The sequence below is a fragment of the Pleurodeles waltl genome, chromosome 9 (genome assembly GCF_031143425.1).
Source record: "Pleurodeles waltl isolate 20211129_DDA chromosome 9, aPleWal1.hap1.20221129, whole genome shotgun sequence".
Lineage (NCBI taxonomy): Eukaryota > Metazoa > Chordata > Amphibia > Caudata > Salamandridae > Pleurodeles > Pleurodeles waltl.
Genome location: NC_090448.1, coordinates 320180070 through 320205707, shown reverse-complemented (window position 1 = coordinate 320205707; position 25638 = coordinate 320180070). Strand labels below are relative to the sequence as shown.

General features: G+C 47.0%; 1 protein-coding gene across 3 annotated transcripts in view; it reads left to right on the top strand.

Moving 5' to 3' along the window:
* The first annotated feature begins 612 nt into the window (after positions 1-612).
* CAMKV (CaM kinase like vesicle associated) overlaps positions 613-25638 on the top strand; it is a 483421-nt gene continuing 458395 nt past the window's right edge. The window contains exon 1 of one of the 3 annotated variants that reach the window (XM_069206828.1): positions 613-1016. The gene's annotated coding sequence lies outside the window, so the exon portion shown is untranslated. The remainder of the gene's footprint in view (positions 1017-25638) is intronic. The other 2 variants (XM_069206830.1, XM_069206829.1) reach the window with 2 other exon arrangements.

The following is a 25638-nucleotide window of genomic DNA, read 5'->3' as shown; positions in this document are numbered from 1 at the left end:
GTCACTTATTCACCCATTCTTCTATTCCCTCATGAATCCGTGCGTACTTCTGTTCCACCGTGTATCCCTCAGTCATGCCCGGCTCCTGCCTCTCACAATCACTGTGCCTTCTGTATAAAGTCCCCTCCTTCTCAGCCCCCCGCCCCCTCACTCACATTGAAGCTCCACATAGCTCCTTGTTTGGCTGGCGGTTGTTCTCTCTCTGAGATCTGACAGGTCGTGGTTCCAAGGTTGACAAATTCACTTGGTCTGATATCCTGCAACCACCCTTTCTTGTGCTCTCACCGGCACAGGCGTGGTAGAACCCACACATTATATAACAACAATTGTCTGTATGTCGTCAAGAAACCTGAATGAATGGATGAATGAATGAATGAATGAATGAACGGGTGACTGGATAAACGGATCAATAGATTCATTGATCAAGGATTGAATAGATGATTGAATTGCACGGTGGTGAAACAAACTGTATTTTTTTTCAATGATGTGAAGCTCGTCTTTGAGAGCACTACATAGAAAGAATGCATGCAGAGCTGAATGTGTTCTATGGTGAAAAATCTCTGCAGTGCCTTTTCATTTTTCGCCCAGAAGAGTGCTCACACATCGAATCGCGTCAGATGCTGCCCACCACACCCCCCATTCCCATCTCCAGTACATGAAACAACAGAGGTAGGGTGGGAGGGACTTAAAGTTTCCGGTGATGGGGATGCAGGGATGATGAAGCCCCGCCCCCATTGGGTTGGGCTCCACCGGTCTCCTCTCTTGGAACTTTTGCAGTACGCTCTGGAGTGGGCACTGCTCTGCCTTCCTGGCACTCGACTCCTGTCGCCGCAGGTTGTTCGCCCGGCTAGTACCTCTCCGCAGCCTGCCTGCCTCCTCCGATGGCAACACGCGGTTACCACTGAACGGCGACCACATTCTGGGAGCAGCAGCCTGCCCTCTGGCCCGCAGAGCTCTGCAGCAGGCGTGAGAGACCCGCGCAACGCCGCTCTCAGGCTGCACGCACAGACCTTAAGGTGGGTGCCCGAAGGATGGAGGGGCGGGCGGCACTGCAGAGTGCCAGGGAGCCCTGTGTGAAGTGCCGGTGTACCGTTTACATGTTGAGCTACACAAAATGAGAGGATTAGCAGCGCACACGAACGGCAATAGAGTTATATTTTTTATAGTAAGGTGAACCAATTCTCGAAAATCATAAAAGATGCCAAGCCTCGGGTGCATACTTTGTGCTCCTCCCAAGTGGCAAAAGAGCTGCCAGGTTGCATGTGCCCACCATCTGCCCCTGCCGCTTTCTTCCGTTCTCTGGTTCAGAAGCGCCCGACCCCCGAGCAATTACGTTCCCACATGAGTGGCAGACGGAACAGCCCCCCTCCACCCAACAGTGTACACGGGGAGGGGGGTTCTACAAGTGATGAAAGATGAGTTTTGATAGGGGCGGCATTCTTGCATTTAGTGAAGAGATGTATCCTTCATGTATGACTACCCACGCGACTCTTTTACGTATTAGTCAAAATAAAGCATCGCTGGGGATTTGAAACCATCGCTATCCCTTCCGGAGTGCCATGTGCGGGGCCCCTGAAGACGTCTGTCATCCTTTCATAGGCGAACTCTCTCGATGGGCATTCTCATCCTATGCTAGTGGGGTAACCAGCTCCCAAATTATTTGAACTGAACTTAAAAATGATGGCATCCTGGAGCACATATACACTGCACGGAGACAGTAGTCACCACGGTGACAATGCCCCCTCGAGTCGATCATCCTTCCGTGCAACCCACGAGCTTGTGAGGAGAGATATCTTTCGCGTTTCTTTTCCACTTGTACTAAAGAGCTGAGGGGAGGCTCGACTCAGGCGCGACAGCCTCACCCCTCATCGTGGCCTGCCTTAAGAGAGGACAGGGGTTCAGTGTGCAGGGCTTCTTTAACCATGTTTTGGTGGCAACTAATTGCCTGGTAAAAAAAAGAGCCGACAAGCAAGGTTTTGCACCTCCAAATCTAGTTGTTCGTGGTTTGCATTTATTTATGAGTTATTGTAAAGCGCTAAATGAGTTACAGACCACTTCTGGGTGCTGACGGTTGCACCTTTGGTTTTTGGGATGCAGGAGATGGGGTAATTCAGTTTATGTCACTGCTCACATGGCATGATCGGTACTCCTCTTTTTGTTATGAAACTAGAGTGGAATAGAGTGGAAACTGCTGTGGGTTTCTGTCACCCCATACTTTACTCCTGCATGTAACATCTTTTTTCGGCCCTTTGTTTCTGACACTTGCAGCCTGCCTGACACTGACTGGGGGGGACACCGGGGAGCTACAGCGGGTCGGGGGTGGCGAGGGCAGGAGGAAGGGTACGGGGGGCGCACGGAGGCGTGAGTGGAGCTTCTGCCAGCAATGGTGTAATTCATGTATGCGTGAGAAAAAAAAACTGAGGAAGCGACGCGCCACTTGCAAAATGTAGACACATTTAGATTTTTTTAATATAAATAAAACGTTACTCAGCCACTGAATTAGCTGTTTATACCAGCCGCTGTGTTGTTTATTCTGTAACTCGTTGGAACCCGCTGTTTATAAACACATCCTGAAACGGAGAGCAGTGGCTTCTGGGTTGCGCTCGAGCCTGTTTGTAATACCCTCGTGCAGGCAGGTATTTGTGTGCGCGTGTTTAGAACTCATGACGTGACGCCCCCTGCAGGCTACCATCGCGATGACTTTATTTTGTGAATTCGGCTGCCATTTGAAGCGACCTGTAAGCGGACGTGATGGTCATGCACCACTCCCCACACACCTCTCACCAATACTGGCCGCTGTGTTCACAAGGACCAGTGGCCAGAGTGAGCTTTATCGAATAATGAATCACACCGATGAATGTGTGGAACTCGAGCAGCGCAGTCCTTCAGATGTAATACTCACATATTGCAACACAAGTTAAAAAAAGATTCGCTTGTTGAACGACCTGATTTGCAGATTTTACACAGCTGGTGCCTGTAATTTAATTTGCACGCCATGCCGCATTTCCACAATGATTGACCGGATATTAGGAGACTGGCTTTGATTTTTGGATAGTGAATTCTGCAACTCCAGAAGCTTCGAGTCATCGGTGGCGAGCGTCTATATCCCTAAACAGGAGGTTGGAGAGGCACAGGAGTGAATGGATGATCTGTCTTGTAAAACACTCCCTGATACATGAACGTTGTCTGTTCTCCACAAACTTTGATCTGCAAAGCCGGGGACATGAAATGATTTTCACAGGATCGCACCGTTTCGCTACACAAGGCAGTTGGGATTACACATCCAGCAGCCTGACTAAAGGAGAGTGACCACGGAGAGTCTGCAGTACTAACTGCTGTATACTCTGTTCACACATCCCGCAGCTTTTCTGCACTCTATATTGGATGTTCACTGGCAGAAACCACGAAGGCCACCGTCCAATGAGCGGAAGTGATGCCACTAAATAATTAATAGATCGGTTGGCTTGTTAATAGGGCCTACCAGAAGGTTAAACAGGTGGACACTGACAATGAATTCTGTGACTCGTTGGAGGTGACAATTTGGACGTGCAGATCTGGTGGTCAGAATTTCTGCTTGTGGTTCTGACATGAATGAAGAACATTGCAGAGAGCCATATTTGAGTGTTTTGTGCACCAGAGTGAATGATGCAGACACGTTGGTCAAAAGGCTTCCACTGTTTTGGCAAATTATTGTTCCAATTTTTTTCCCATTTCTGTTATTGAGCCAGTAACACTGCCACGCAAAACCACCCATCAAAGGCTAAATGAAGGCCCTGGTTTCAAAATCTGTAGACTCCACCTTTCCCCATTGTACAATAAACCAATTAAAATAGGAGCGATGGACACACAACCCATACTTTTGACACAAAGGTTCTTAATAGCACCACCAACACACAGAGCTCTCAGTCGTAATACTGTTGTGTTCACTTGAGTGTAGATTTGCTGCTTACACAGGTTGTGGAACTGCAAGCACTAGAGAGTGCTGCTGTCAATTGTAGTGTAAAATCTTCAGACACTCTTTCAGTGCTACTAATGTGATTGCAAAGATATGTCAGTCTCAGCACTCCTTTTATTCTTCTCCTCTCTGTTTAGTCTCCTGGACAGCGTGGTGGGTGTTTATTTCAGATTGTGGAGGCCCTGAGCTGATTCAAGTGTTTTCATATAGTCCCACCAGAAAAAGCCACATTAGCTGGCACATTGTGATCAGCATGTCCACCTCTGACCTATCACCTGTGATATAAGATTGTGCAAGCTCTAGCAAACCTAGTGCGCTCCAGCACAAAATGCACATGGATCCAAAACAGGTGTGTTGCATTTGGGCAGCCAAAGGTAGGAATCGCTATCCCTAGGAAGCAGAGTGCAACTGCTGCATCACATCAATTCAACCAATGTATTTTAAGAACTTTGCCTTATTAACTTTCATTGAATCTTTAGTTATTTCTTCCTAGTATTACTTGCTGGTTAGTTGTATGCATTATCAATCGCTGATTTTTTTAACAAACCGATTGCTCAATTTTTCAACTCAAGTTATTCAAAGTAAACATTTGAAAGCATCAGATTTCGTATGATGTCACTTCCTGTGATATCAAATGGTGTTTGGTATTACTTTTGAGCCTTCTAGAAGTTTGATCAAAAAGACAACTCTGTGCAAAGGAATTATGAATAGAACTAAGTGACATGTCTAGTAGTTAATTTGTTAAAAAAAATACGTTCAGGGGCCTAAAGGTTTTCGTACAACCTTGTCATCAGGGCTGTTGACTGCCAGGGATGCTGAATGCCAAGGGTGCCTAGACTTGATTTCACCTCATGCCTCTTTCTTCAGCCACATTTCATTTAATTATCCCCATCTTTCAAGTTCTTTTTCAACCCTGGTTTCTCCCTTTGTCACTGTCTCCCTAGCTGTCTCTTTCTCCCACTTTCTCCTCTTTCTGCCTTTCTCCCTCTTGTTTTGGGTCAAAGTCTGATAATCAAAAGTAAATGCCAGGCCCAAAAATGAGTGCCAGTACCCTCCAGCCGCACACATTACATCGTTACCGCACATTAGAGTGGGTTATCTAGGACATGGATGTGTTGTAACGGGTTGTAATTGGAACACAACGTTGTCGAAATGGCGAGGCTCTTGTTTTCTGTTGTAATTGCAGCTTTGGAGCATTTATTTTGCTAAAATTTGGATGACTTTATTTGTTGGAAGGGCTTCCAGTTTTGAGGAACAAATCCTGAAAAGAAACGTTAGGAAAAACAAAATGTCAGAATGTTTTGAAGCAGCTCCCTCCTCTTATCTCGTCTTCATCCCACCCTCTAATTCAGAGAATTGTAGCTTGGGCTCCAAATCGCTGATTGTTTCCTAGAATTACAATTTTCAGCCCTCTCGTTGTTTGAAAGACATGATCTCTCGTGCAGGCGATTCTCCCACAGACGCCCACACTGCACCGAGAATAGGAGGCGGATTTCACAAATGTGACAATAAAAACAAGACATTTGTAACGAGTGGGCTGCAAGTTCTTTTTATATAAAAGGTTCTCCATTTCGTGATTCGAGAGAGATGCAATTGGCTGATCCGAGTCTCTTGAGGTCTTATGTAATGTGCTTAACTGCAGAATTTGCATTGTCCCCGAAGAAAAGGCAAATTGTCTAAAAATTCAGGGGCTGCTCAAGTGGAAAACTCTTTAAAATCTGTTGTTTCAGCTTATGGAGAAATACCAAGTCTAATGCAGGATTTCTAATTTCAAGAGATACATTTCAAATAAGTTGAGCAAGTAGTCTGTACTACTTGGGTGCCATGCTTGAAGGTATATCCGTAAGCCCATCTTGAAGACTTTCAACCACAGTATAGCCGGTGCAACTGTGAATAGTTGTAGCCACTCGGGTTGCGGTACCCTTAAGGCAGGGCCATTGGAATTATGCAATTTTGTGACCACAGTATTTTATGCATAATTATGCCACACAATCCATCGTCTGCTGCATAATCTGCAGACTTTAACAAAAAAAATGTTTTCACCTCAAACGGATCAAAAGTTATTAAAAAACACAGTGCTCACCTTTCTGTTGCTTATTGCTGTATTTGTGCCTCAAACTGGTAGTAATGAGGTGAAAGCTTTAACGAGATAGTGTTAGCGTGTAAAAAGGACTAATGAGGTAATACTATCAAAAAATGTCCTGCATTATGCAACATATTTTGCCTTTCCCTGGGCCATAATGTAGACAACCCTGCTGCATAATTTGGTCCCGCCCTGCCCCATATTTCTAGGGGCCCCACCTTAGGAGTAAACTCTGCTGATTTTTCCCTTGATCTTCATGAGGTACTGTATGACAGGTTCCCACAGAAAGTGAACTCATTTTCATTCCCTCCATTGTTTCATCAATTTCCTGGAAGTATTTACATTAAGCTTGTGTTTCTTGAGAGCATCCCATCGAAAACAAATATTTTGGAACCTTTTTTTCGTACACTGATTTGTTTTTCACTTGTCATAACTGTTGAGCCTCCAGTGACCACTGGATGCACCTATGGTCATCACTGATACATTTGTCCTGAAACCTTAGCCTTTGGCTACGGAACACATGTTGGTAGTATTGAATATATTTATATTGTTCTTGGTTGATTCATATTGTGCTACACAATCGGTTGCTTTGAATAAACTTACAAAGTCGGTAAAATTGAAGAGTAACTTTATGGTTGGAGTTTTATTAAAATGTGCTTTTGTTATCATAGAAGCCTCCACATACTTGCTGTTTTAGATGATTCTCTGTCATGGATAAATGAAAGAGTGTAAAAATACTGCGTGGCGATTGTAGGAAGAGGTTGAGTGCCTCCCATGTGTGAGGTTTATAGGGATGCATCAGAATTTTTTAGCAAACATGTCGATATACTTATTCGTGAAAGAAAAAGAGAGACAGATTTTTTTTTTGTGTCCGCTGTCACATTCGGTCAGTTGGATAAGCAGCTGCCATGATGCTTGTGTTGTGAGGGTGTAAGTTTGTGACTAAAAACTACCCATTTGTAGCTGTGCCTGCGCCTCTGGCGCAGAGGAGGAGTGTAGAATGGGTTGAGTAGGAGTATGACAAGTGTAAAGTACTATCATCCCATGCATGAGGGAGTCATGTTCTTGAGAACAGCTTCACCTTCACCACCCTCCTGGCCACAGTTGATCCTTACCCTTCCCGGTTTTGGATTCCCAAAAAGCAAGTACCACCAACACCAGAGGGGTTATCAGAAGTAGTCTCTGCCTGGAAAAGAGCGTTCTTCTGTGAGTCCATAATCATAATTTTGTTTGGTGGAAGGAGCTTACAATTCTATAGATTGCATGGTAAAGCTAATATATAAGTGGTATAGAGTAGGGAAAAATACAAAAATATTCCCCTTGCCAGTGAAAACATTACTGGGGAATTATTATTTTTTGCAATCACACTTGGTGTACACAAATTAATATTTCAACTCACTTTATCTCACTCCTTCTCCTATAAAAAAACATATATTATGAAATGTTGACACAATGAACATCACTAAAACACACACACATATATATATATATACATACATTACAACACAACAAAAAAATCTATACAACACAATTTCAAAACCAAAGGCACTGAGTGCACTGAGTGCATAAGTAGTCAACACTTCCAGTGTAATTCGAAGAGATGGGCTGCCCAACAATTTTTTGAAGGCAGTCTTCTATATGAGGTAGTGATACTTTTATACCGTCACTAGTAGCAAATTGTTCATACTAAATAGGTGCAGTATAAGTAAAAATATTAATTTGTGTACACCAAGTGTGATTGCAAAAAAATAATAAATTCCCCAGTGATCAATTAATGTTTTCAATGGCAAGGGGAATAGTTTTGTATTTTTCCCTACTCTATACCACTTATATATTAGCTTTGTCTTATAGCCCAGGTGTAGTGGGGTTATGAGGGCGTTCTCCTATTGTTTTTGACATACATAGATAGCATGGTAGCCAAACCATAGATCCTTCAATAATCTGGATCATGCCTTAGGCAACCAGTAGATGGCTTACAAGGGTGGGGTGATGTGGCCAGCAATGCACAGATGCAAGAGGTGTCTGGTGTCTATATTCTGAATCCTATGGAGTCTTCAGAGTATACAGAGGGAGGCTTCCTATGCATAGTCTGTTGGTCTAATTTAGGCATACTAAAAAATATCATTCCGATCTTGTTGTGAACCATGGAACAGAAGTCTGGATGAGGAGAGGCATGGAGTAAGGTTTCCATGATGTAAAGGTCCCATTTGGTCACTTGTTCTTTTGTGACACAAGTGATAGTTTAGAGTCTACAGTCACTCTTAGAGTTCTCGCTTCCATAAAGATGGTTGGTGAGGGTACAAGGTCTTTAGAACAAATGGCAGTGACTTGCTGCTTTACCCTCTTTCTAAACGTGAGAAGCTCTGTTTTTGGTGCGCTGAGTTTGAGGTGGCTGAGTAGCGCTCACTTCTTGGAGGCATTGGCCTAAGAAACGGATGTCAAGGTATGAGATGTTTGCAATCTTTAGGATGATCTGGGTGTCACCAGTTGAATGTAGCAGATTCGGTTGAGCGTTTTGACGATTTCAAACAGAGGGCTCAATTTTCTATTAAAGAGTAGAGAAGAAGTGTTGTAACCTTGTGGAATGCTTGTATGGGAGTGGAAAGAAGCCAAAGAAAATGTGTGAATGAAATGATGTAGAATATTATAGGGAGAAGATGAGCCACGCCATGATAATACCATGAGTATTGAGGTTGCTCAATCTGTGAAATTCTGTAAGATGATACACCGTGAACAGAGGTCCAGTAAATAGTGCAGCACCCACGTTTAAATTGACTGTGATCGTCAGCTCGTTCCAGATGGTGATCAAGTGAGGATCAGCTCCTCTGTCTGGGCAATGTCATATTAAGTGGTTAAAGAAAATGAATATTTATTTTAAAAAGTAGTTCTATGGAAGAAGGCTGATCTTTTGTTGAAGTTGCAGAGTTTGAAGCAATAGAAATTGATCTGAAGCTGAAGATGTTTATCAGATCGAGCTTTTGTTTCTTTAGGGTCATCTTGACATAGGCGGCCTTGAGACAATTAGGTGACAGCACTATGTCATGTTGTTTTATGTTATGTGATACACAGCTCTCCATCACAAAAGGCTTTCTGATTCCCATGATGATGAAACTGCATCTACACCAGTGGTCTCCAAACTTTTTTATGCCGCGCCTCCCCCAATTGAAAAATAAAAATCACTGGCCCCCTTCAGAATTTTTCACAATTATTTTATAAAGATGGCAATATTTAAATATGTCTAGACGTATTGAAACATTACAGTAAAGTACTGTTACCGTTTTAAAAGTGCAACAACACGTTTCTGCTTAAAACAAAACACTGTTATCTGTGTAATGCATCTTTTGGCCAGAGCCTGGCGCCCCCCCTGGGATCAGTTGAGGCCCCCTTAGGGGGGCCCACCCCCCAGTTCGAAGACCACTGATCTACACTGAGTCATCTTTGATGAATAGAGGGATGTTTTCAGTAACATTGTAAAAGACAAACGATCTGCAACAGAACAGACATAAGATGTTACTGTTTGAGCCAAAACTGACCCCTCAACCCTTTTGAGAAGGAGCACAGTGCAGGCAAATCTGTTTAAAGCACGGGAGAAGAGTCCATAGATATCGTTAACACATATGCCAACAATTATTATTTTAGATGGGTTGGTTGGGGGCCCAAGTGATGACAAGTAGGAGTCTGACCGTTCAATCAGCTTGGGCCGTGGAGATGGCCTGACAGCTGGTTGGTACAGTAACTGTTTTCAGATCTCACCTACAGACAGCTTTTAGCAGTTTGTTGTAGAAGAAGACCTATTCCTGACAATGCCACTATAAACAGTGGGCTCTGGGCCCATTTCTTACAACGGGTTGGCTCTCTTGTCAATCTCATTTATTTGCTTCTTATTCAATGGCCTTCCTTGTTTGTATTTGCCCCTCCACTATAGTATAGCTTCTTTACCATCTTTTTCAGTGAGTGATGTGCATACTTCCACTACTCAGATTCAGGGACTTTTTTTTCTTTTTTCATTTAGCGCCCCCTGCTCTTTTCATGTGTTTTATGTTGCTCCTCCCAATGCCTTCATTACTTCCCCTACCCCTTCATGCCGGGCATTTTCCCCCCTTTTTTAGTCTGCTCCAACTCAAGCTCCTCTGTTGCTCCCCCAAGCCTACTCCCTATTGTTGTGCCTCTGCTGTCTTCTCCCCCAACTCCACCTCCATTGGTCTCACAAACATACTTGTCACATCTTTTTTTTTTAATGCTTTTTAAAAAGAAAGTGGAGGGTTCGGTGGCTGCAATTTGTTGCTGGGCATCTAATTTTACAAACTCCTATTTCATCCACCTCTAAATGTTCATTTCTTTACTGTTGCAAGATTTGCATCCACCAAATTGAAAAGTAAAAAAAAAAAGTGAAAGCCACTTCCTACTTTATGCGCTCATGCATGGTGACACATGGATGTGTGTTGCACTACCTGTTAGTGTTCATGTGTGGTGCTGGGCTTCTCCAAGGTTGTGCATAAGTACATTTGTGGCTGCTTTGTGTCATTTTCAGCTGTAGTAAGCTTAGAATTGTCATTTGTGAATAGCAATGGGCTTACTTTTTTTTTAGCAGAAGTTTGTATTTGCATGTCCATCCCCCAAACCCCTCCTTACTCCCCTAATACATTCCTATTTAGCATTCAGTATTCCCCATTTTCCAACCACTCCCTCAGGTTTCTTTCCTATTTACAACTGGGGCACAAAACTCCACATAAAAGAGGTAGGAGAGGCTGAGACTTGGGTCTCCACAAATAGGTTTGTGAATAGATTTTTGTAGATCATGAGTAGTACTATTGTAGTACTACTACCTGTACTACAAACTGCAGTTTGTGAAGAGGCCTCGAAGTATCATTGTTCCAAACCCTGCATATGCCATTCTAGGTGACTCTGCAGCCATTTTGCAGCAAACAGAAGGTAGTCTATCCAGAGATGAAGAAATAGAGTGTACATTCATAACTAAGCTTCTTCAGTATAACCAGGTTGTTGGACTTATGGCCTTACGCAGGGTCATCCCCAGTCTTTTTGCCTCCTTCCTCCTGGTTTTTCTGACCTCTTGCTGTTGGCTCTAGGACTCTGAGCACTTTATCACTGCTGACCAGTGCTAAAGTGCAGGTGTTCTCCCATCTAAAGTTGGTATGATTGGCTTATACCTTATTGGCATATTTAATTTACCTATAAGTCCCTTGTACAGTGGTATCTCTATACCCATGGCCTGTAAATTAAATACTACTAGTGGGCCTGCAGCGCTGCTTGCGCCACCCACTGAAGTAGACTTTCAAAACCTGTCTCAGGCCTGTGTGCACAGTTTTCTGTCACAGGGACCTGGCATCTAAACTTACTTGCCAGGCCCAGGACTCCCCTTTTACTACATGTAAGTCACCCCTAAGGTACGCCCTAGCTAGCCCTATGGGCAGGGTGCCATGTATGTAGAAGGCAGGACATGTGCCATATTGCATGGCCTGTCCTGGTAGTGACAAACAGCCTAACTTGGTGACTCACTGCTGTGAGTGCTGCCTTCTCATAGGATTGCATTAGAAATGCCCTGCCTTATGTGTAAGGGGTATTGTCTGATTTATGAGGGGTAGCGTAGGCGTGTTTGGTATGGTTGTGGTGGTGATAATAAATACTGCTTACTGGTGTGGGTGTATTTTTTATTACTATCACAGAAATGCCACTTCTAGAAAGTGCGCATTTATCTGTGCTTATGACTCTGGTGTTTTGCAGCTTGACTCCAATCCACGTCTGGGCAGAGTGACAGTTGGGGCTTTGTGCATACTTTTCAGACAGCCTGTACACAGGGAGGGTGGAGGTGTCTCAGAGGTGCATCTGCATACTGAATAGTCTTCCTGGGCTGAGAGAAGGGAGAGGCGGGGCACACCTACAATTGTAAAGGCTGTGCACTGGCCTCACACAATAGGGTCGTTAACCCCCCACTGATGTTTGGAGCCTGTGCTGAAAGGAGAGAGGGGGCACTCCCAGAACCAGTTGTAACTGGCTGGAACCTCCTCTCCCTACCATTGTAAAACACTGTAAGAACTGACTATAAGTACAGGGGAATTTTCCCCACAATTTGAACATTCTTGGAACTTGAAACTGGACACAGAACACTGATGAATGGACTCACCAGGAAACCACCTTGGACTGCTGCTGTTGTGCTGCCCTGTGACCTGCCTGGTCACTAGGAGGAACTGCCACCATCTGCACCCCTTGTGCTGGCCTGTAGCTGGGCCCACCAGCCCTGTGCTCCTTCTTGTCCTGCTTGCTCCCAGGGGCAGGGTGCTGTGGCCCCTGACCCCTGCAACGATCTTTACATCTTTGCCCAGAGCGCTTTGGAAAAAGGCACTCTCCTAATTGCTGGGAAAAAGATCACCGCCGCAGCCCGGGCTTTAGATGTGCCCTAGCGCTTTGAAAAGCACCTTAATTCTGCCACAAATCACCGCCGCAGCCCAGGCTGCAGATGGGACTTTAGCGTTTTGAAAAGTGCTTTATTTTTGCTCCCCGATTCACTGCCGCAACCCGGGCTGTACAGGGGGCCGTAGCGCTTTGAAAAGCGCCCCTTAATTGCTGCCTGAATCACCGCCGCAGCCCGGGAGGCTGCATTCTTGGAACACGAGGGGGCGCTCCTTCTAGTGCCCTCAGGGCACGAGAAAACCGACGCTGAAGAATCAGGAGCAAGTCTGTTCCTAGCGGTGCCCCCGGGCTAGGGATCGCTCCGAGGAGCGTCCCTGGGGCACCAGCAGGCCCGACCTTGGGCCAGCGTGTCGTCAGAGCAGGAGGGAGAGGAGGATGCCTCTCCCTCGCCTGCTCAAGCCCCAGAGGGCTCTCCTTCAGCGTGCGGGCGGGGCAGCAGCCTCATCGGAGGCTCGCCCGTGCCGCGGGCTCTCTGGTGGGCCCCCTCGTGGGCCGAGGGCAGTTGTGAAGGGGTCTCCCTCTGTGGAAGGGCCGACAAAGGCCCAGGGAGACCCCAGGAGTTCGCGGGTCCCCGGAGGGGTCCATTCACAAATTGGAGGGGGTGCGTGGCGCCCCCCTCCTTACTCCCAGGATTTCCCTGACCTGGGCCCTCCTCGAGAGGGCCGGTGGAGGCCCAGGGGGCCCACAGTGATCATGGGTCCCAGAAGGGGCCCGTCAGGAATTCAGAAAGGGTGTGTGCTGCCCCTCTCGGTCCCCAATACTCACAGGAGGCCCCCGTTTTGCGCAGAGGAGCGTCGGAGGCCCCATTGTTCGCCTTTTAGGCACTGGAGGTGCCTTCATCAAGCCAGGTACTGTTAAAGAAACAATATATAGAACATAAGTTCTTACTAGAGACTTCTCCTGATTTATATATTGCCTACCTTTTTTTGATGGTGTTACATATGTGTATGCAAATGTTCCTGTTATGGGCATGACATGTTAATATGTTTTTCTAACTTGCCATATGTTTTCTAATGTTCCTACTATGGGCGTTTTATGATATTCTTATGACAAGTGTTCTAATGTGATAAAGTGTTTCCTGACTACTGCTTATGTTGCAGAATACTGAGTAACCTGTGTGTTATGTGTGACTACTGCTAGTCTGCAGAGTAACTAATGTGTAACGTTCTGACAACTGCTAAGGTAGCAGCATAGTACTAATATGTGATGTTTGGTCGGATAATTGCCTTGTGTACAATACAGTATATTTTCATATAATCTGGTGTTGTGTTTCCTCTGTGGTGGGGATATTGCGTCACATGTGTTGTGTGTGTTGTGCAAACGCTTTACACATTGCCTCCAGGTTAAGCCTGACTGCTCGTGCCAAGCTACCAAGGGGGTGAGCAGGGGTTATCTTGGACGTGTAACTCCCTTGCCCTGGCTAGAGTGGGTAAGTTCTGCCTGGCTGAGGTGCATACCCTAGCCAACCAGAAACCCCATTTCTAACATTGGTTGTCAGCGGTGAGGATAGGACTTGCGCTTGCACAATACCATTGTGACTCATTATTTCACTACAAGGATTGCGTTTAGACCATCACATGTTTGGCTTCTCTTAACTTTCTCTTTTTGGTCATTTTTCCTGTTTTCAGTTCTCACGCTTGGGTATTGTGGTTGTCACATTTGAGTTATTTGTACCTTTTCAAGATGGGGCTTACCTTTGATTTAGAGGACCTGCTGTTTTACACGCAGGAGGAATTAGAGGCGTTCTGTAAAGAGAGAGGGCTGCCTGTAGAAGGGGACCTCAGGAGATCTCTGAATTTCTTTGAAAGGTTTGTGACATATACCCAGGGAGGGAGTGTGCTTAGGGGGGTACCCAGAGGATCCTGAGTGTAGCGAGGGTTCCCAATGGGAGGGCTCCCAGACCTCATCCTTAGATAGTGGTAGAGAGACTGATCAGGAGGGTGAGAATGACCGGGTGGGAACGCCAGTTGACAGGGAAGGCCCCAGTGATAGGGAGTCCCTTGCTGGGTCCAGTGTAAGAAGCAGGGCTACCTCTCATTCCTTGACGCGTGATGAGCTAAAAGATAGGCGGGAAGAGAGGGTCCTGAAGTTACAGTTAGCGCGCCTAGCTGTTGAGGAGAGAAGGGCTGAGGTAGAGAAGGCCTTAGTACAGGAGAGGATGGCAGAGGCGGAGAGGGCCTTTGCCAGAGAAAAACTCGCTCTAGAGCGCAGTCTGAAGGTTCTGGACTCACCAGCGCTGCAGGTGGAGTCCAGTGGTGGCAGCAGTGTAGAGTGCTGTAGCAAAGATGTTCCTCACATACCCATAGATCTGGTACCTAGGTTCCAAGAGGGGGGTGACATACGTCAGTGGTTAAAGGAATTTGAGAGGGCTCTGGTAGAGCGCAGGATCCCTGAGAAGCATTGGGGAACTGGCCTAGGGAGCTTTATTCCTGAGGAGGGGAGGGATGCCCTACTGACTCTAGAAGAGAGTGACAGGGAGGGGTACTCCGCTGTAAAGAATGCACTGATTGTGAAGTATGGTTTTTCCCCTGAGGAATACACAAAAAGGTTTAGGGGTGGTAAGAAACTGTCCCACCAGTCTTGGGAGGAGTTTGTGGAGGATTGCTGCATTGCACTAGATGGATGGGTGAAGGGTAGCATAGTAAACAATTTTGAAGGGCTGTTTAATCTGATTGTCAGAGAGCACCTGCTTCGTTGCTGTTTTTCAGAGTTACGCCAACACTTGTCGGTGTGTGAGCTCTCTGACCCCAGGGAGCTTGCAAAGGAGGCAGACTTCTGGTTGCGTACCAGAGGGTCTGGTGTGGCATTAGGGGGTGTTCCTAATGAGAGCGGTCTAGGTGTTTCCCAACCAGGTGTGGTGGGAAAGGCTTGTGTCCCAGGTAGGTCCCAGTGTATTGGGGCGGGTAAGGCACCCCATGTCCAGTCTCAGATGAGAGGGAATGGGGGTGGGCTGAGGCCCAGGGTACCCGAGCTCCAGTCCCAGGTCCTGAAAGGTTCCATGAGTGAACACCAGGAGGTGAGCCTAGCCTGTGCCGTAGGGCCAGCTGTTCAGAAGGATCCCATTTTGTCATTAGGACTTGGGCGGGTGGCTGGTGATAGCGTTCCGCCGGTCCTGGTGTCTGGTAGTCTCGCTCTACAGCGGAGGAGGCAGAATCCAGGCATAGGGTTGAGAGGGGGCTGCGGACCCCAGTGGAGAACCTGGAGGGTCCGGGGTCAGCTCTGAGAGCAGAGCCCCCCAGGAATGACCTTGGTGAGACCATTTCTGGGCTGGGAGGAATCCAGACTCTGTCAGATGGGCAGAGGTCAGGAGACCTGCGCCAGCCAGACTCTTGTGTGGCCCTTGGGGAAGGTGTTTCCCTGGTGGGGGGTAGGTGTGCCCCACAGGAAGTCCTGGTGCGCCAGGCAATGATTCAACCGCAGGATGGTGACTCTGGGTTGGATGATCAGGTTCAGGGGGTAAACTCTGACCTGATGGGGAGTAGGTGTGCTCCCAAGGAAGTCCTGGTGCGCCAGGCAGTGGTTCAACCGCAGGGTAGTGACTCTGGGTTGGATTGCCAGATTCAGGGGGTAAGCTCTGATCTGGTAGGGGGTAGGTGTGCGACCAAGGAAGTCCTGGTTCGCTGGGCAGTGGTTCAGTCTAAGTGTGTCGTCCCTGGACTAAATAGACAGATTCCGTGGGTAAATTCTGACCTGGTTGGGGGGCGGTTAGTGTGCTCATCTCCCCGTGTGAAACTTCTGGTGGCTTCTTCCGAGGTGGGGAGACGCAGGACTCTGGAAGTGGGGTTCAGGAAGGGGGAAGCCCGCCCCGGACCCCGGTGTAACCCAAGGGTGTCGTCTCTAGGTTGGGTGGTCAGTCGCCAGGTAATGATCCTGGGCTGGCGAGAGAGTTGTGCAGGGCTGCTGTACCCAGCACCCTGGCAAGTGTGGATTCTGGTGATACCCCTCCTAGGAGAGGAGGGCGGGGTCCTAGACGGAGGGGTAGAGGGAGGAAAGCCTCGCCTCTAGCCCCTATAGAACCTATGGCTGCGGACCCTAGGTTGGTGGATCAGTGGCAGGGTAGAGCTCCTGAACTGATTGGAAGTGGAGTGGAGACAGGTTGCTTTGCACCTGGGGCTACCGCCCCCCACTCATTATGGTTTCAGAGACCAGAGGCTCCTAGATGGCCTGGGGCCTGGTTCTGGCCATTGGCAGCTAGAGAACCCACGTGGGTTGGTCTAGGCTGCCTGGGAAGCATTGACAGAGAGATCCAAGTGGAGTCAGGAAGGCGTAGAACTGGAACATGCCCCTGCTGTTGTGGGCCTGGGTCCTTGTTCTATCGCCCTGTTGGACCTGGCTTTTTGACAGGGACATCCCCAAACTTTTTGCCTCCTTCCTCCTATTTTTTCTGACCTGTTGTTGTTGGCTTTTGACCTCTGGGCACTTTACCACTGCTAACCAGTGCTAAAGTGCATATGCTCTCTGTGTAAATTGTACTATTGATTGGTTTATCCATGATTGGCTATTTAATTTACTATAAGTCCCTAGTAGAGTGCACTATATGTGCCTAGGGCCTGTAGATTAAATGCTGCTAGTGGGCCTGCAGCACTGGTTGTGCCACCCACTTCAGTAGCCCCTTAACCTTGTCTCAGGCCTGCCATTGCAAGGCCTGTGTGTGCAGTTTCACTGCCACTTCGACTTGGCATTTAAAAGTACTTGCCAAGCCTAGAACTCCCCTTTTTCTACATATAACTCACCCCTAATGAGCGCCCTAGGTAACCCATAGAGCAGGGTGCTGTGTGGGTAAAAGGCAGGACATGTACCTGTGTAGTTATATGTCCTGGTAGTGTAAAACTCCTAAATTTGTTTTTACACTACTGTGAGGCCTGCTCCCTTCATAGGCTAACATTGGGGCTGCCCTCATACATTGTTGAAGTGGCAGCTGCTGATCTGAAAGGAGCAGGAAGGTCATATTTAGTATGGCCAGAATGGTAATACAAAATCCTGCTGACTGCTGAAGTCGGATTTAATATTACTATTCTAGAAATGACACTTTTAGAAAGTGAGCATTTCTTTGCACTTAAACCTTTCTGTGCCCTTCAATCCACGTCTGGCTAGGTTTAGTTGACAGATCCTTGTGCATTCACTCAGACCCACCCCAAACACAGGGTACTCAGCCTCACTTGCATACATCTGCATTTTAAATGGGTCTTCCTGGGCTGGGAGGGTGGAGGGCCTGCCCTCACACAAAGGACTGCCACACCCCCTACTGGGACACTGGCAGACAGGATTGAACTGAAAAGGGACCTGGTGCATTTCTTAGACACTCTTTGAAGTCACCCCCACTTCAAAGGCACAATTTAGTATAAAACAGGGCCTCTGCCCTACCTCATCAGACACTTGCTGGAGAAGAAACCTGAACCAGAAACTACAACCTGCCAAGAAGAACTGCCTGGCTGCTTCAAGGACTCACCTGTCTGCTTTTCTACAAAGGAATGCTGCCTTGCTGTTGGCCTGCTGCCTTGCTGAACTGCCTGGCTGCTTAAAGGACTCACCTGTCTGCTTTTCTACGAAGGACTGCTGCCTTGCTGTTGGCCTGCTGCTTTGCTGAACTCTTGTCTGGCTGTAAAAGTGCTCTCCAAGGGCTTGGATAGAGCTTGCCTCCTGTTCCCTGAAGTCTCAGGACCAAAAAGACTTCTCTTTTTCACTTGGACGCTTCGTGCACCGAAATTTTCGACGCACAGCTTGTTCCGCGGCGAGAAAAATGCTGCACACCGACGCTGATCGACGCGACGCCTTCGGGACGACCGGAACTTCGACACACGGCCTCGCAAGGACAATCCGCCTGACTTCCAAGGAGAAATCGACGCAACGCCTGCCGTGAGAGCAAAATTTCGACGCACAGCCCTGCGGAACGACGCACAGCCGGAAAACAAGCAGGAGAATCCACGCACAGACCCGGGACATCTGGTAACCCCCGCGATCCACAGAAAGAGACTGTCCGGGCGCTGGAAAATGACTCACGACTTCCCCGCGTGAAAAATAACGACGCAAATCTGTGTGTGCTGGGGAGAAATCAACGCACACACCATTTTTCCACGTATCTCTTCTTCTGTGGCCCCTTTGCAGAGATTTTCCACCAGAAATCAGGTACTTTGTGCTTGAAAGAAACTTTGTTTGCTTTTTAAAGACTTAAGACACTTTGGGCCTGATTCTAACTTTGAAGGATGGTGTTAAACCGTCCCAAAAGTGGCGGATATACCACCTACCGTATTACGAGTCCATTATATCCTATGGAACTCGTAATACGGTAGGTGGTATATCCGCCACTTTTGGGACGGTTTAACACCGTCCTCCAGAGTTAGAATCAGGCCCTTTATATCACTTCTTAGTGATATCTTTACAAATTCATATTATAACTTTGATCGTTTTGACCTGCAAATACCCAGATAAATATTATATATTTTTCTAAACACTGTGTGGTGTATTTTTGTGGTGCTATATGGGGGTATTGTATGATTTATTGCACAAATGCTTTACACATTGCCTTCTAAGTTAAGCCTGACTGCTCGTGCCAAGCTACCAGAGGGTGGGCACAGGCTGATTTTGGATTGTGTGTGACTTACCCTGACTAGAGTGAGGGTTCTTGCTTGGACAGAGGGCAACCTGACTGCCAACCAAAAACCCCATTACTAACACGCCCCAATCAGGGAACTACATCAAGGTATTGATTGTTCTCCCCTGGCTTTTGGCTGGTAGGGGGTTGTGTTGGACTTTTGGCCTTACACAGGGTCATCCCCAGTCTTTTTGCCTCCTTCCTCCTGGTTTTTCTGACCTCTCGCTGTTGGCTCTAGGACTCTGAGCACTTTATCACTGCTGACCAGTGCTAAAGTGCAGGTGCTCTCCCATCTAAAGTTGGTATGATTGGCTTATACCTTATTGGCATATTTAATTTACCTATAAGTCCCTTGTACAGTGGTATCTCTATATCCAGGGCCTGTAAATTAAATACTACTAGTGGGCCTGCAGCGCTGCTTGCACCACCCACTGAAGTAGACTTTCAAAACCTGTCTCAGGCCTGCTAGCGCAGGGCCTGTGTGCACAGTTTTCTGCCACAAGGACCTGGCATCTAAACTTACTTGCCAGGCCCAGGACTCCCCTTTTACTACATGTAAGTCACCCCTAAGGTACGCCCTAGCTAGCCCTACGGGCAGGGTGCCATGTATGTAGAAGGCAGGACATGTGCCATATTGCATGGCCTGTCCTGGTAGTGACAAACAGCCTAACTTGGTGTCTCACTGCTGTGAGTGCTGCCTTCTCATAGGATTGCATTAGAAATGCCCTGCCTTATGTGTAAGGGGTATTGTCTGATTTATGAGGGGAAGCGTAGGCGTGTTTGGCATGGTTGTGATGGTGATAATAAATACTGCTTACTGGTGTGGGTGTATTTTTATTACTATCACATTAATTCCACTTCTAGAAAGTGCACATTTATCTGTGCTTATGACTCTGGTGTTTTGCAGCTTGACTCCAATCCACGTCTGGGCAGAGTGACAGTTGGGGCTTTGTGCATACTTTTCAGACACCCTGTACACAGGGAGGGTGGAGGTGTCACAGAGGTGCATCTGCATACTGAATAGTCTTCCTGGGCTGAGAGAAGGGAGAGGCGGGGCACACCTGCATTTGTAAAGACTGTGCCCTGGCCTCACACAATAGGGTCGTTAACCCCTCACTGATGTTTGGAGCCTGTGCTGAAAGGAGAGAGTGGGCACTCCCAGAACCAGTTGTAACTGGCGGGAACCTCCTCTCCCTACCATTGTAAAACACTGTAAGAACTGACTATAAGTATAGGGGAATTTTCCCCACAATTTGAACATTCTTGGAACTTGAAACTGGACACAGAAAACTGATGAATGGACTCACCAGGAAACCACCTTGGACTGCTGCTGTTGTGCTGACCTGTGACCTGCCTGGTAACTAGGGAGAACTGCCACCATCTGCACCCCTTGTGCTGGCCTGTAGCTGTGCCGACCAGCCCTGTGCTCCTCCTTGTCCTGCTTGCTCCCAGGGGCAGGGTGCTGTGGCCCCTGACCCCTGCAACGATCTTTACATCTTTTCCCACAGTGCTTTGGAAAAAGGCACTCTCCTAATTGCTGGGAAAAAGATCACCGCCGCAGCCCGGGCTTTAGATGTGCCCTAGCGCTTTGAAAAGCGCCTTAATTCTGCCACAAATCACCGCCGCAGCCCAGGCTGCAGATGGGGCCTTAGCGCTTTGAAAAGCGCTTTATTTTTGCTCCCCGATTCACCACCGCAACCCGGGCTGTACAGGGGGCCGTAGCGCTTTGAAAAGCGCCCCTTAATTGCTGCCCGAATCACCGCCGCAGTCCGGGGGGCTGCATTCTTGGAACACGAGGAAGCGCTCCTTCTAGTGCCCCAGGGCACGAGAAAACTGACACTGAAGAATCAGGAGCAAGCCTGCTCCTAGCGATGCCCCCGGGGTAGGGATCGCTCCGAGGAGCACCCCCAGGGCACCAGCAGGTCCGACCTTGGGCCAGCGTGTCATCAGAGCAGGAGGGAGAGGAGGACGCCTCTCCCTCGCCTGCTCAAGCCCCGGAGGGATCTCCTTCAGCATGCGGGTGGGGCAGCAGCCTTATCGGAGGCTCGCCCGTGCCGCGGGCTCTCTGTTGGGCCCCCTCGTGGGCCGAGGGCAGTTGTGAAGGGGTCTCCCTCCGTGGAAGGGCTGACGAAGGTCCAGGGAGACCCCAGGAGTTCGCGGGTTACCGGAGGGGCCCGTTCACAAATCGGAGGGGGTGCGTGGCGCCCCCCTCCTTACTCCCAGGATTTCCCTGACCTGGGCCCCCCTTGAGAGGGCCGGTGAAGGCCTGGGGGTCCCCCAGTGATCATGGGTCCCAGAAGGGGCCCGTCAGGAATTCAGAGAGGGTGCGTGCTGCCCCTCTCGGTCCCCAATACTCACAGGAGGCCCCCGTTTTGCGCAGAGGAGCGCCAGGGGCCCCATTGTTCGCCTTTTAGGCACTGGAGGTGCCTTCATCAAGCCAGGTACTGTTAAAGGAACAATATATAGAACATAAGTTCTTACTAGAGACTTCTCCTGATTTATATATTGCCTACCTGTTTTTGATGGTGTTACATATGTGTATGCAAATGTTCCTGTTATGGGCATGACACGCTAATATGTTTTTCTAACTTGTCATATGTTTTCTAATGTTCCTATTATGGGCGTTTTATGATATTCTTATGACAAGTGTTCTAATGTGATAACGTGTTTCCTGACTACTGCTTATGTTGCAGAATACTGAGTAACCTGTGTGTTATGTGTGACTACTGCTAGTCTGCAGAGTAACTAATGTGTAACGTTCTGACAACTGCTAAGGTAGCAGGATAGTACTAATATGTGATGTTTGGTCTGATAATTGCCTTGTGTACAATACAGTATATTTTCATATAATCTGGTGTTGTGTTTCCTTTGTGGTGGGGATATTGCGTCACATGTGTTGTGTGTGTTGTGCAAATGCTTTACACATTGCCTCCAGGTTAAGCCTGACTGCTCGTGCCAAGCTACCAAGGGGGTGAGCAGGGGTTATCTTGGACGTGTAACTCCCTTGCCCTGACTAGAGTGGGTAAGTTCTGCCTGGCTGAGGTGCATACCCTAGCCAACCAGAAACCCCATTTCTAACACAGGTTAACTGGAATTATGCAATTGTGTGGCTCTGGCGTTTTTCACATAAATATAGATTTGCCACATTTGCCACATATATCCAGCATCTGCTGCATAATTGGAATCTTCTTTTCCTACCTACAGCAAAGACTGGCAGAAACACCACTGTAACTAAAATTCAGATTGTGACTCCTCCCTCTTCTCTCTAATCTGCGTGAGCCCACCCCTACTCCAAACCAGCTGTCTCCCTCTCCCACACCAGAGACATACACTACAATGGCACCTCTTTCTTATAGAGCCTTCTCAGCTAATATATACACTACAGTCGCCCTCATTACCAAGAGGCAAGTCACAGGCCTCTTTAAGACCAAGTGATCCAAAGTTATTACTGCTCTACCAGTGTCTTGATTCAGTCCAATCTCTTTGTCTTCCTCGAGGCCATGAAGATAAGGGTTGGCAGTAGGGTCTCTGTGAACGGCTGTTGTACATAGAAACTCTGGTTCGCTTCACGACTGTGCAGAGCACTAACTAATGACACTTATGCTTGAGTACTAATGAGACTATATGCTGTAGTGTTACAATCCACATGGCAGCACACTCAGTGCATTTTAAAAATGCTTTAAATTGTTAGGTCTTTGGTGTGGGAATAGTTGCAAAGAATTCGTGGACAGCTTACATTAATCACTGAAATAGGAAGATATATTTGTGCCTTAATGTCCCTGCTGCAGAAACTATTGAACATCCCTCTTATGTTGAGTAACTAAGACAGCTCAGGATTTAGGTTAGGAAAGCTGTTTGGTGCCCTTCTAATAGTAATCTGAATTATACAAATAGTCATAACACAACTGGACGTACCGCAGAGCATCTTTTACAGCTCGGGACTCAGAAATAGGGCAGTGCAAGGCTCTAAAGCTGAACGGCTTGCAGGTTTGCCAGGTTTTTGTAAAAGAATTCCCATATTCTCTAAAGCAGTGGTTCCCAACCTGTGGTCCATGGACCCCTGGGATGTAGCAAAACCTCCTCAGGAGGCATGCAACTGCTTAGAAAATTCAATAATATTAACAGATTAGGTCCCCAGCGTTCTGTAATGATTCAGTGGGGGCCCGGGTTCCAGTAATGGTAAAGTGGGGTCAACAGAAGTAAAAAGGTTGGGAACCACTGCGTGTAAAGGCAAAGATAGGAAACATTTTTTTCTACATCACAAAACAATGTACTGCAGCTGACACTTCCCTGTTGCTGCAAAGGGACGTGGTGATGATAGCAGACACCTAGCTTAACTTATCCAGTCCCTGCCACATGGACAACCTCATTATTGATGAGGACTCCCAGAATCTTGGAGTTCCCTGGGCACTTCAGATGTTTCCAAAGATCAGGGCACAAAGACTTCCATGCCAGACAGAACACCAGGCTGACAGGCCATTTTAACTACACTGCATCGGGACAACTCATGGAACCACACACATCAATGTGTAATTTACAGGATTCTACAGCCTACACAGATGGAATTAAAAAATTGTCCAAGTCACAAGTTCCAATTTTGTTCACATTTTGACGAGGCTAATGTAATTTTATCCTTCTGAAATCAAATCAAATAAGTACCATGTTCTAAGATATTGGTAATATATTTTATCAATAACTGAGACCCCAGTTGCTTAATTCTATAGCAGACGTTGAACAGAATTGTATAATTAAGATTGTGAATATTGTCTTTGAAATTTTCTAGTTTGACAGCACTCAGTCGAACCTCAGTAAAATGAAACTGTGAACAATTGACACAAAAGTGCCTGATCACCCTGAACCTTCATGTCCTTTGCAGAAGTTCAGATGCCAACGGGTATTGTCCTGTCATTTCCTACAAATGTACACCAAAAAAAGGATTGCTTGTTCAGAGTTTGTGTACAGTGCAGGACTTTTGCCTCCATGCATGGATCTCCCCTCTGCTCCCTTCCACCTGCCTTAGTCTAAGGTACTGCGGTATAGGTTTCAGGACAGGCGCCGTGCCCCCCATTCACAAAAGCATTTATGGTTATGGGAAGTAGCACTAACACAGAACTCTTTCACGTAATCTTCCATGCTTTTGTGAATCACTCCTGAAACATCCAACCTCCCTACTAATAAATGTGAAAAGACAGCACAGTCCTTTCTATTTGTGTTAATTGTACCTGAATATTCCCATTTTAGTTGCTTCGGGGCCAATTCACAAAGGTGTGTAAGAGTAGGTAGAAAAGTACTGCAGGAGTACCACTTGACATATTCAAAATATGCCTGTAAAGACAGGCCCCTATCTCTTTTGAAGTGTTGCTCTAGCAGTAGCTATGCGACAAATCCTGCACGACTTCCAGACAGGGCTCCCATCTCACTTTTTGGACCTTGTGATGAAAGCCATAGCAATAATATTCAGGCAGGACACACCTGGCTTATTTTGGTGGGCGTAATCGTAAATGAGCGGCCATCTTAAAATTACTCTCAGCATGTCAATCAGTTGAAGTGTGGCATCTTAGTAACATGTACTCGAGGCCTTGTTAGGTGTGCCCCAATTGCACCCAATGTGTACAGTTACCGAGGCAGTGATATTAACTGGATGTGTTATTTAGGCACATACTTGCAATGGGGGTCATATAATTGCTTTTATTTGGTCCCCAAAAAAAGACACAAACTTGGATTTTTACTATTTCGGCTGAATATTAGCTCCAGGTTTTATCTGGTGAAAATCACTGGGGGAAAAAATCTTGGAATGCGCAATTAGCTCACGAGTTCGAACCCCGATTGAAGCACAAACGAGAGCTCTCACCCGAATAAGGATTTCTGCTGTCCCTGGAATAACAGTTGAGGGTATAATTAGAGTTTGGAAGATGTGGGGCATTCCCCAAAAAGTGAGGGATGTCACATCTGCTCTAGTCAGAGTCCCTAGCCATCAATGCCTCGCCTGCTTCTGCCCCCTCCTCCCAAACAGGACTGACGGGACATCCACCAGTCTGTAAACCAGGTCCTCTGTCTATTGCTTTATTATTATGGTTTATAAATGTACTCCCCATCAAATGCATACATTGATACATTGATCCTACAGAGTGCCTGTATAAACCACTCGCAGGCTACTTTGTGTTTTACATGGTTCAAGGCACATCAGCGACCATTTATATCCTTTAAAAGCCAGCATTTCTAATGTACCTCCGCATTCGATTTTAAGACGTTTTGGGTAACAGGATACCTCTGTGTGAGTGAGTTACCACTTGTTTTCATCAGAGGAGTCAATAAATTAACGAATATCGACCGATTAAACGTCTATGTTAAACCAACAGCCCTTGAACAGAGTCGTCACCGTTGGTGCGTCACAGGCTCTTTTCACGCATACGGGGCATAGCCAAGGGCGTCAACCAAGACAGAGATATACGAGCTTCACCTGCTGGGCCTTGCTAATCACCCGCGTGCAAAAGAAGCATGCGCCATAGAGGGCAAAGGTCACTGCGTTCTCAGGACAAAGACAAAATAAATCACACTGGAGTTTGCCACGTTTGTCTT